This window comes from Bos indicus, chromosome 7 (assembly GCF_029378745.1).
Source record: "Bos indicus isolate NIAB-ARS_2022 breed Sahiwal x Tharparkar chromosome 7, NIAB-ARS_B.indTharparkar_mat_pri_1.0, whole genome shotgun sequence".
Lineage (NCBI taxonomy): Eukaryota > Metazoa > Chordata > Mammalia > Artiodactyla > Bovidae > Bos > Bos indicus.
In genome coordinates, this window is record NC_091766.1 from 24,648,788 (window position 1) to 24,661,179 (window position 12,392).

Below are 12,392 nucleotides of genomic sequence, written 5' to 3' on the forward strand. Positions count from 1 at the left end.
TCTCCAGGCAGGAATACTGGAGGGGGATGCCATTTCCTACACCAGGGATCTTCCTGACCCAGGGAATTATGAGAGCTTTTTATATGCATTTTCTCATTTAATCTTATAATCACCCTATGTGGCAAGTAGTATTAGTCATCCACACTTTATAAATGAAGAAACAGGTTTAGGGAGATTAAGTAACTTGCTTGATGTTATGTAGTTCATAGGGATTTTCTGATTCTAAATCAGAAACTCTCAACCACCATGTTATACAATCCCCTACTTGCTAGACCATAAATGTATTGAATGATAAATTGAATCATCATAATCTTTACTATAAATATTTTTATAGTCTTTGCTATGAGATGGGAACATTATAAATAACCACTACTTGTCTTGGAGAGACATGTTGAACCACTTTTATTATTAAGAATAAAATAAAGTTTAAAGAATTTTATAATTGAGTAGTAGAATAAAATACATGCATTTAGTCCATAATGCTATTGTATGTTGTGTCCGACTCTTTGTGACCCCGTGGACTGAAGTCTGCCAGGCTCCTCTGTCCATGGAGATTCTCCAAGCAAGAATACTGGAGTGAGTAACCAGACTCTTCTCCAAGGGATCTTCCTAACCCAGGGATTGAATCCAGGTCTCCTGCATTGCAGGCAGATTCTTCACTGTCTGGGCTACCAGAGAACACCCGATGATGCTGAAGAGTGCCTTGGTATTCAGTGCCTTGATAGCTATGGGTCCGCAGCATTAGCATTACCTGGAAACCTGGGGAATGGAGAGCAATCTTGGGGGCCCCATCCCAGATACACTGAATCTATATTTTCATAAGTTTTCCAGTTTAAGAATCATTTGTATAGAGGTCATGTAACAGTAGTTCTCCACTTCTTAAGAATAAATGAATTTTTTGCACTTAGGGAGGTGTTTTCCACTAAGAAGTATTAAGAGGTCATAGAGTAAAATATGGAACGAAAGTGTAAGAATAAGTTTTTGAGAACTTATTTTTAAATGATATGCTTCATTTATTTTAGAAGTTTCAAGTAGAAAAATGGTCTTAGTTCCTGAGCACATGAAAGACTCTAATTAATTCTATTAATATGGTATAAGCATCCTGAAAGTAATTTTTGTCTCATTTATTGCTATATTCTCAATGCACAGAAAGTGTCTGGCACAAAGTAGGAACACAACAGATATTTAGTGATGAATAAATCTATGTCCCTAGATTCTTAGGGAAATGTGTGTATATTCTTCAAAGAGTAGGACTGGAAACAGGAATAACTTTTTAGGGTTCTACTGGCTCAAACTTTAGAGATGTGATTTTTCCTAAATGTCCTAATATGGAATAGATTTTTGCCACTAAGAAGGACATAGAGGTGAACAGAACACTATGCTAATTCCTTAACATGTCTTATATAAGGGACAATTATAAATTACAAAACAGGAAAAAAAATCATCTTTTCCTGGTGACTAGGTATCCATTCTATTTCCTCATTTTAGAAAACTCTCGAACCATAAAAAGCTCTCGATTTTGTTCTTTGAATATTATCCCAAGAGTTTGTCCTTAGGACAGATGATTAATTCAGCACCTATTTCTGGACACAAGGGAACACATCTCAAACATGGCCAAGAATGAAGCCAGACCTCTTGCTCCACCAGTATAAAGAGAACAGCTGTTTTCAATCCAGCATCTACTTGTAAGGATGACCTCTCACAGTGTGTCACATCTTCTGAATTAAGCTTCAAGGCCAGAGATACAATTCTGACTGTATTATAAAGAAAAACAACAAACATGTCCAGATACTAAACCACAGACAGTCTAATTAGTCCCTGACTTTATAGGTAACTCCTTATTTGCAAAATTCAGACTTAAATTGAAGAAAGTAGGGAAAACCGCTAGACCATTCAGGTATGACTTTAATCAAATCCCTTACTATTATTCAGTGAAAGTGACAAACAAATTCAAGGAATTAGATCTGATAGACAGAGTACCTAAAGAACTGTGGACGGAGGTGCGTGACACTGTACAGGAGGCAGAGATCAAGACCATCCCCCAAGAAAAGGAAATGCAAGAAAGCAAAATGGTCATCTGAGGAGGCTTAGAAATAGCTGAGAAAAGAAGAGAAGCTAAAGGCAAAGGAGAAAAGGAAAGATATACCCATTTGAATGCCGAGTTGCAAAGAATAGCACAGAAAGATAAGAAAGCCTTCCTCAGTGATCAATGCAAAAAAAAAAAAAAAAAAAAAAGAAGAAGAAAACAATAGAATTGGAAAGACTATAGATATCTTTAAGAAAATTCAAGATACCAAGGGAACATTTCATGTAAAGATGGGCACAATAAGGACAGAAATGGTATGGACCTAACAGGAGCAGAAGACATTAAGAAGAGGTGGCAAGAATACACAGAAGAACTATATAAAAAAAAAAATCATAATGACCCAGATAACCACGATGGTGTGATCACTCACCTAGAGGCAAACATACTGGAATGTGAAGTCAAGTTGGCCTTAGGAAGCACCATTATGAACAAAGCTAGTGGAAGCAATGGAATGTTGCTACTGCTAAGTCGCTTCAGTAGTGTCCGACTCTGTGTGACCCCATAGACGGCAGCCCACCAGGCTCCCCCATCCCTGGGATTCTCCAGGCAAGAACACTGGAGTGGGTTGCCAGTTCCTTCTCCAATGCATGAAAGTGAAAAGTGAAAGTGAAGTTGCTTAGTTGTGTTCGACTCTTAGCGACCCCATGGACTACAGCCTACCAGGCTCCTCCATCCATGGGATTTTCCAGGCAAAGTACTGGAGTGGGGTGCCATTGCCTTCTCCAAATCCCAAAGAAAAGCAACACCAAAGAATCTTCAAACTACTGAACAATTGCATTCCTATCACACGCTAGCAAAGTAATGCTCAAAATTCTTGAAGCCAGGCTTCATTCAACAGCACGTGAACTGTGAAATTCCTGATGTTCAAGCTGGATTTAGAAAAGGCAGAGGAATCTGTGATCAAATTGCAAACATCTGTTGGATCATTGAAAAAGCAAGAGAGTTCCAGGAAAACATCTGTTTATTGACTACACCAAAGCCTTTGACTGTGTGGATCACAACAAACCGTGGAAAATTATTAAAGAGATGTGAATACCAGACCACCTGACCTGCCTCCTGAGAAATCTGTATGCAGGTCAAGAAGCAACAGTTAGAACTGGACATGGAAAAACAGACTGTTTCCAAATTGGGAATGGAGCACGTCAAGGTTGTATATTGTCACCCTGCTTATTTAACTTATATGCAGAGTACATCTTGCAAAATGCTGGGCTGGATGAAGCACAAGCTGGAATCAAGATTGCAGGGAGAAATGTCAGTAACCTCAGAGACGCAGATGACACCACCCTTATGGCAGAAAGTGAAGAAGAACTAAAGAGCCTCATGATGAAAGTGCAAGAGGAGAGTGAAAAAGTTGGCTTAAAACTCAACATTCAGGAAATCAAGATCATGGCATTGGATCCCATCACTTCACGGCAAATAGATGGGGAAACAGTGGAAACAGTGTCAGACTTTATTTTTTTGGGCTCCAAAATCACTGCAGATGGTGACTGCAGCCATTAAATTAAAAGACACTTGCTCCTTAGAAGAAAGCTCTGACAAACCTAGACAGCATATTAAAAAACAGAGACATTACTTTGCCAACAAAGGTCTGTCTAGTCAAAGCTATGGTTTTTCCAGTAGTCATGTACAGATGTGAGAGTTTGAGCATAAAGAAAGCTGAGCCCTGAAGAACTGATGCTTTTGAATGGTGGTGTTTGAGAAGACTCTTGAGAGTCCCTTGGACTGCAAGGAGATCAAACCAGTCAATTCTAAAGGAAATCAGTCGTGGATATTCATTGTAAGGACTGCTGAAGCCGAAGCTCCAATACTTTGGCCACCTGATGCGAAGATCTGACTCGTTGGAAAAGACCCTGATGCTGGGAAAGATTGAGGGCAGGAGGAGAAGGGGATAACAGAGGATGAGATGGTTGGATGGCATCACCGACTTGATGGACATGAGTTTGAGTAAGCTCCCGGAGTTGGTGATTGACAGGGAAGCCTGATGTGCTGTAGTCCATGGGGTTGCAAAGAGTTGGACATGACTGAGTGACTGAACTGCTTATAGGTAAACAGAAAAAACATAGATATGAAAGGTATCGTCTCATTAATTACATGTGGATAACCAAGATTTCTTATTATCCTTCATTGACTTTATCTGTTTCTTTTGCCACTTTCTCTTTTAGAAAGTTACAGAGGTTGCCAAGGTTTAAATATCTTGCCTTCACCATCAATGCTGTGAAGGAAGGGCAAGTCTATTCTAGAGATTTAGCACAAATAACAATTCTTACACTTCCTTGGCAGTCCAGTGGCTAGGACCCCAAGCTTCCACAGGAGAGGGTGTGGGTTGGATCCCTGGTCAGGGAACTAAGATCCTACATGCCACAAGGCATGGCCAAAAATAAATAAATTAATAAAATTCCCTTAGCATTTTGATCTAAAAAAAAAATCTTTATAGTTTTATACTTAGTAAAGTAAGTCAGACAAAGACAAATATAATATCACTATATTTGAAATCTAAAAAATCATATAAATGAACTTGCTTACAAAAGAGAAATAGAGTCACAGACATAGAAAACAAACACGGTTACCAGGGGACAGTGGCACAAAGGGGAGAGAGAAATTGTGAGGTTGGGACATATACACACTACTATACATAACATAGATAACTCATCGGGACCTACTGTATAGCACAGGGAACTTGACTCAATACTCTGTAATGTCCTATCTGGGAAAAGAATCTAAAAGAGTGAATATATGTATATATATAACTGATTCATTTTGCTGTACAGCAGAAATTAACACAGCATTGTAAATGAACTATACTCCAATAAAAATGTTTTTAAAAACCACCATTCTTTTTTCCATTGAGAAATTTCAAAATGCTTTTGGCTTAATAGCCGAAATAAAAGCAAGACAATTTCCATTAGTGTCTCACAAAAATTAAAATTGAAAGTGTGAGTCACTCAGTCATGTCCAGTTTTTTGCAACCCTATGGACTGTACCCATCAGGTTCCTCTGCCCATGGGATTTCCCAGGCAAGAATACTGAAGTGTGTTGCCATTTTTCCAGGGGATTCTTCCTGACCCAGGGGTTGATCCTGTGTCTCCTGCATTGACAGATGGATTCTTTACCATCTGAACCAACAGGGAAGCCCCTGTGGGTTGTCTAACAAAGCCATCTGTATTAAAGGACATATTCATGACAACAGCAAAATTTACTTTTAATAAAACTTGATTACTTTGTAAGGAAGATCATGCTAATATTTTTGAAAAGTCGTGTTATGATGACAAAAGTGGAATGTATAAGAGAAAGGAAAGTTACTTTGTAAAAGCACTTAAACAGGGACAATGTTCTTCACAGACGTTCTTTGCAGTGTCCCGATGACGCTGCCTCTGAAAGCCATCTATCTGCTTACCGCTCAGATAACTCCCTTGGGTAAACCCAGGGCAGTAATTCCTATGACAAGGAAGACTGAAAATATCCACAGAGGAAAGAAGCAGTATTTCAATCTCCCAAGCAGAGTAATTCCAAAGGGTTGATGGATGAGAGGTCAAAAATGTCAAGTGCTCCAAAAATTAAATAGTTCACTCATAAATCATTCAACTCAGGCAATGGAAAGAATAATACTGCTTGTCCTAACAATCACCAGCAAGAAAGGACACATTCCAGCTACAGTGACAACATTTTTTCCTGTAGTCTCTAACAGCAGTGTGTTTGGGAGCCTAGGTAGGACAAAGAAGAGAAATATCCATCTTAAGGGGTGGAACTCTCTGACATACTCCCAAAGACTAATCTTAAGGGAAAAACAAAACAAAACCACAACACCAGAACTGTCTTTGATTAGAGAGATCCCTGAAATACCTATGAAACATAACAGCACCAAGCATAGCAGTCACCTTTGGCTGAACTAGAGAAAGGAATTACAAGGGCACAGGGGTGACACAGGTCTGCTTTTCCCCTGATGGAAGCACCACGGAAACAAAAGATGTTAAAGAGGTTCAAGATAAATAGTTAGATGTCAGCTTGATCTCACAGGTATGAGTCACTGGGTATGCACACCAAATGCTAGCTGAGGCCACTTACCCAAAAGCGCAGAAAGTCACAGGAATGACCTTTGTCTACTCTTTTTTTTGAACAAGTGTTTTTGATTGAAATGTAATATTTTTCAAGGTTATATTTCCCTGGTGGCTAAGACAGTAAAGAATCTGCTTGCAATTAGGAGACCGGGGTTCGATCCCTGGGTGGGGAAGATCCCCTGGAGAAGGAAATGGCTACCCACTCCAGCATTCTTGCCTGGAAAATCTCATGAATAGAGGAAGCTGGCCGGCTACAGTCCTTGGGGTCACAAAGAGTCAGCCACGACTGCACATCTAACACTTAAACTTCTAAGTAATATATACTTTCTGGTATATAAAATTAGAAAATTGTGTGTGTACATGTATATGTCTGTATTTGTTTACTTTCATTTTTTGGTTTCTCCACAAATGAAAGCACATTTTGTTTATTGTTATTTAGTCACTAATTAGTGTTTGACTCTTTTGTGACCCATGGACTATAGTCCACCAGGTTCCTTTGTCCATGAGATTTTCCAGGCAAGAATACTGGAATCGGTTGTCATTCCCTTCTCCAGGGGATCTTCCTGACCCAGGGATTGAACCTGCATCTCCTGCATTAGCAGGTGGATTCTTTACCACTGAGCCACCAGGGTCTATTCTGACCCTGGTCTCATATTGGTGCAACTATATTTGAGATATTTCTTTGGTAGCACATAAACATTTGCCTCACTTTTAAGGGACAAGACAATATGTTGATTGGATATTCCTTCATTTATTTAACTTGCTATTAATTTTTCATTCTTTGCAAATAAAAATAATGCAGGGACTCTTTCTGGGGTTATATCTGTGCATGTTTATGAATATAGCTATAACATAAATTTGCAAATACTGAGTTGCTGGTGAAAAGCTCTCGGTGTCCCTAATTTTGGTAGGCATCAAATTATCTTTTAAGAGGATAATTTTGTCCTTTGAAAAGTGTTTAATCTGCCACCAAAACTGTATAAGGATATTTTGCTTATACTTACTGTCATGCACACTATATTTGATCTTTGGTGAATCTGATAGGTAAAATGGTATTTTGGGTTTTGTTTTAATTTTAACTTTCAAAACTATTAACAATATTAACATCCATTTATATTTTAAGGGCCATTTGTATTTCTTTAAATGTGAATTTGGATTTTTTCATCTTTTACTGATTCACTGGAATCCGTTATATTCCATATTTCACCAAACCTAAGACATCATTAATTGTAACAAGGGGAAAAAAATTCCCTGTTCATTACACTAAGAAAAAATGCTTTCTTATCACTTATAATTTTTAATTCACACATATTAAAATAATCCTTTTACACTTAAGTAAACAGGTGTTTTAGTCATTTTTCACTCTAGCAAACATAGCAAATGTTTGCTATATTTATATACAGGAAATAAAGCAAAATATTTGTCTCTAATTCAATGTCTAACTCTTCAGAATCAGCTTACAACACTGAGTCCTCTATGTCTATGATTTTCTCCATAAAAGTGTCTTCCCTGCAATCAAGAGTACTGGTATTAAAGCTTCTCTTACAAGCAGTCCCTACAAGATATACAAGTTACCAGTCTTTGGCTCTTAAACTGACACTGCAATTAAGTAGAGCTCTCCTGCTTTGGCCTCCAACTGCAGAAAAGCTGCTAAGCAAGTTGGGTACCCCACCTCCCCTGCCTCTCACAGCCATGGACTTGTTACAGTGATGCCATTTTAGGAAGCTTCCCTACATCCCCATTCTAGAGATGCTGAAACATGGGAAAGATGTGAATTACAATTAATGCAATCCTCAATCATATTACAAGACCTAGACTTTGCCTTAGGAGTTGTAATATCATTGATAACATTTACATTGTCATGTGGTCAAGTGTATCATTTTTTTATTCCTTATGGAGTATGAATTTTGTGTTTGGACCTTCCCTACACCAGTATTACAGAAAAAATTGCCCATAGTTTCAAAGACACAGTTTTGTTTTGTTTTAGTTTTAACTCTTCAGTTTGTGATCTAATAGGAAATAGAGTGTGTGTAAGTGTGTGTGAACTCTGTGCTCAGTAGAATGTCTGAATAGATTTCTAACTTTCTTTTCCCAAATACCTACCAAGTTTCTCACAATCCTCATATACTAAATTTCTATATCTGTGTTGGTTTATTTTTATAGTTTATCTCTTTTATACATTGATCTATCTATATTCTCATAAAGCACAACAAAACTGTCAACAGTGAAACTTAATGAAATATTATAAATCTTACAAGTCCACTAGATTTTCAATACCACTTAAGTTTTCTGTATTTTTATTTAAGTGCTTATTTTTCTGAGTTTTCTAATCATTGTTAGTTACAAAAAATCACTTTCCTATTTTTAGTGTCACAGCATCAAACTTATGTGACTTATAGCATTGCAATCTCTAGAACAGGCTTTCCTGCTGTCTCAGTGGTAAAGAATTTGCCTGCCAATGCAGGAGACACGGGTTCAACCCCTGGGTCAGGAAGATCCCCTAAAGGAGGAAATGGCAACCCAACCCACTCTAGTATTCTTGCCTGGGAAATCTCAGAGACAGAGGACCAGGCGGGCTACACTCCATGGGGCCGCAAAAGAGTTTGGACGTGACTGAGTTGGACACAACTTAGCAAGTAAATAGCACAACAATCTCTAGAACAACAATTTGCTGTCTAAAAACAATAAACTCATTTTATTTACTCAAATCTCATTTTATGTTTCAATTAAATAAGTCCTGTTTTATTATCAAATTTATCTCTCAGTATTTTACTCTTTTATTGCTATTATGAATAGAAAGTTTTATCTAATATAGTTTCCAACTAGCTATAATTAATAATTACAAATTGGTTTTGTAATCAGGCTGATTACTGCTAATTTTCTTCTTAGTTTCAATATTTTTTTTCAGTTTATTTTTGAATTGTCTGAGAATTCAATCACGTTTTCTATGAAAATATTTTCCCCTCAACTTTTCAATTTTTATTTTATTTTTTATTTTTTAAATTTTATTTTATTTTTTAACTTTACAATATTGTATTGATTTTGCCATATATCAAAATGAATTCGCCACAGGTATACATGTGTTCGCCATCCTGAACCCTCCTCCCTCCTCCCTCCCCACACCATCCCTCTGGGTCGTCCCAGTGCACCAGCTCCAAGCATCCAGTATCGTGCATCGAACCTAGACTGGAGACTCGTTTCATATATGATATTATACATGTTTCAATGCCATTCTCCCAAATCATCCCACCCTCTCCCTCTCCCACAGAGTCCAAAAGACTGTTCTATACATCAGTGTCTCTTTTGCTGTCTCGTATACAGGGTTATTCTTACCATCTTTCTAAATTCCATATATATGCGTTAGTATACTGTATTGGTGTTTTTCTTTCTGGCTCACTTCACTCTGTATAATAGGCTCCAGTTTCATCCACCTGATTAGAACTGATTCAAATGTATTCTTTTTAATGGCTGAGTAATACCCCATTGTGTATATGTACCACAGCTTTCTTATCCATTCATCTACTGATGGACATCTAGGTTGCTTCCATGACCTGGCCATTATAAACAGTGCTGCGATGAACATTGGGATACACGTGTCTCTTTCAATTCTGGTTTCCTCAGTGTGTATGCCCAGCAGTGGGATTGCTGGATCATAAGGCAGTTCCATTTCCAGTTTTTTAAGGAATCTCCACACTGTTCTCCATAGTGGCTGTACTAGTTTGCATTCCCACCAACAGTGTAAGAGGGTTCCCTTTTCTCCACACCCTCTCCAGCATTTATTGCTTGTAAACTTTTGGATGGCAGCCATTCTGACTGGTGTGAAATGGTACCTCATAGTGGTTTTGATTTGCATTTCTCTGATAATGAGTGATGTTGAGCATCTTTTCATGTGTTTGTTAGCCATCTTATGTCTTCTTTGGAGAAATGTCTATTTAGTTCTTTGGCCCATTTTTTGATTGGGTCATTTATTTTTCTGGAATTGAACTGTATGAGTTGCTTGTATATATTTAAGATTAGTTGTTTGTCAGTTGCTTCATTTGCTATTATTTTCTCCCATTCTGAAGGCTGTCTTTTCACCTTACTTATAATTTCCTTTGTTGTGCAGAAGCTTTTAAGTTTAATTAGGTCCCATTTGTTTATTTTTGCTTTGATTTCCAATATTCTGGGAGATGGGTCATAGAGGATCCTGCTGTGATGTATGTCGGAGAGTGTTTTGCCTATGTTCTCCTCTAGGAGTTTTATAGTTTCTGGTCTAATGTTTAGATCTTTAATCCATTTTGAGTTTATTTGTGTATATGGTGTTAGAAAGTGCTCTAGTTTCATTCTTTTACAAGTGGTTGACCAGTATTCCCAGCACCACTTGTTAAAGAGATTGTCTTTAATCCATTGTATATTCTTGCCTCCTTTGTCAAAGATAAGGTGTCCATAGGTGTGTGGATTTATCTCTGGGCTTTCTATTTTGTTCCATTGATCTATATTTCTGTCTTTGTGAAAGTACCATACTGTCTTGATGACTGTGGCTTTGTAGTAGAGCCTGAAGTCAGGCAGGTTGATTCCTCCAGTTCCATTCTTCTTTCTCAAAATCGCTTTGGCTATTCAAGGTTTTTTGTATTTCCATACAAATTGTGAAATTATTTGTTCTAGCTCTGTGAAGAATACCATTGGTAGCTTGATAGGGATTGCATTAAATCTATAAATTGCTTTGGGTAGTATACTCATTTTCACTATATTGATTCTTCCAATTCATGAACATGGTATATTTCTTTTTTTTTGTTTGTTTTTTTTTTCCTAATGTTATTTTATTTTTAAACTTTACATAATTGAATTAGTTTTGCCAAATATCAAAATGAATTCGCCACAGGTATACATGTGTTCGCCATCCTGAACCCTCCTCCCTCCTCCCTCCCCATACCATCCCTCTGGGTCGTCCCAGTGCACTAGCCCCAAGCATCCAGTATCGTGCATCGAACCTGGACTGGCAACTCGTTTCTTACATGATATTTTACATGTTTCAATGCCATTCTCCCAAATCTTCCCACCCTCTCCCTCTCCCACAGAGTCCATAAGACTGTTCTATACATCAGTGTCTCTTTTGCTGTCTCGTACACAGGGTTATTGTTACCATCTTTCTAAATTCCATATATATGTGTTAGTATCCTGTATTGGTGTTTTTCCTTCTGGCTTACTTCACTCTGTATAATAGGCTCCAGTTTCATCCACCTGATTAGAACTGATTCAAATGTATTCTTTTTAATGGCTGAGTAATACCCCATTGTGTATATGTACCACAGCTTTCTTATCCATTCATCTGCTGATGGACATCTAGGTTGCTTCCATGTCCTGGCTATTATAAACAGTGCTGCGATGAACACTGGGGTACACGTGTCTCTTTCCCTTCTGGTTTCCTCAGTGTGTATGCCCAGCAGTGGGATTGCTGGATCATAAGGCAGTTCTATTTCCAGTTTTTTAAGGAATCTCCACACTGTTCTCCATAGTGGCTGTACTAGTTTGCATTCCCACCAACAGTGTAAGAGGGTTCCCTTTTCTTCACACCCTCTCCAGCATTTATTATTTGTAGACTTTTGGATCGCAGCCATTCTGACTGGTGTGAAATGGTACCTCATAGTGGTTTTGATTTGCATTTCTCTGATAATGAGTGGTGTTGAGCATCTTTTCATGTGTTTGTTAGCCATCTGTATGTCTTCTTTGGAGAAATGTCTATTTAGTTCTTTGGCCCATTTTTTGATTGGGTCGTTTATTTTTCTGGAGTTGAGCTGTAGGAGTTGCTTGTATATTTTTGAGATTAGTTGTTTGTCGGTTGTTTCATTTGCTATTATTTTCTCCCATTCTGAAGGCTGTCTTTTCACCTTGCTAATAGTTTCCTTTGATGTGCAGAAGCTTTTAAGGTTAATTAGGAGCCATTTGTTTATTTTTGCTTTTATTTCCAATATTCTGGGAGGTGTGTCATAGAGGATCCTGCTGTGATGTATGTCAGAGAGTGTTTTCTATTAGTGTCCTCTTTGATTTCTTTCACCAGTGTTTTATAGTTTTCTATATATAGGTCTTTAGTTTCTTTAGGTAAATATATTCCTAAGTATTTTATTCTTTTTGTTGCAATGGTGAATGGAATTGTTTCCTTAATTTCTCTTTCTTTTTTCTCATTATTAGTGTATAAGAATGCAAGGGACTTCTGTGTGTTGATTTTATATCCTAAAACTTTACTATATTCATTGATTAGCTCTAGTAATTTT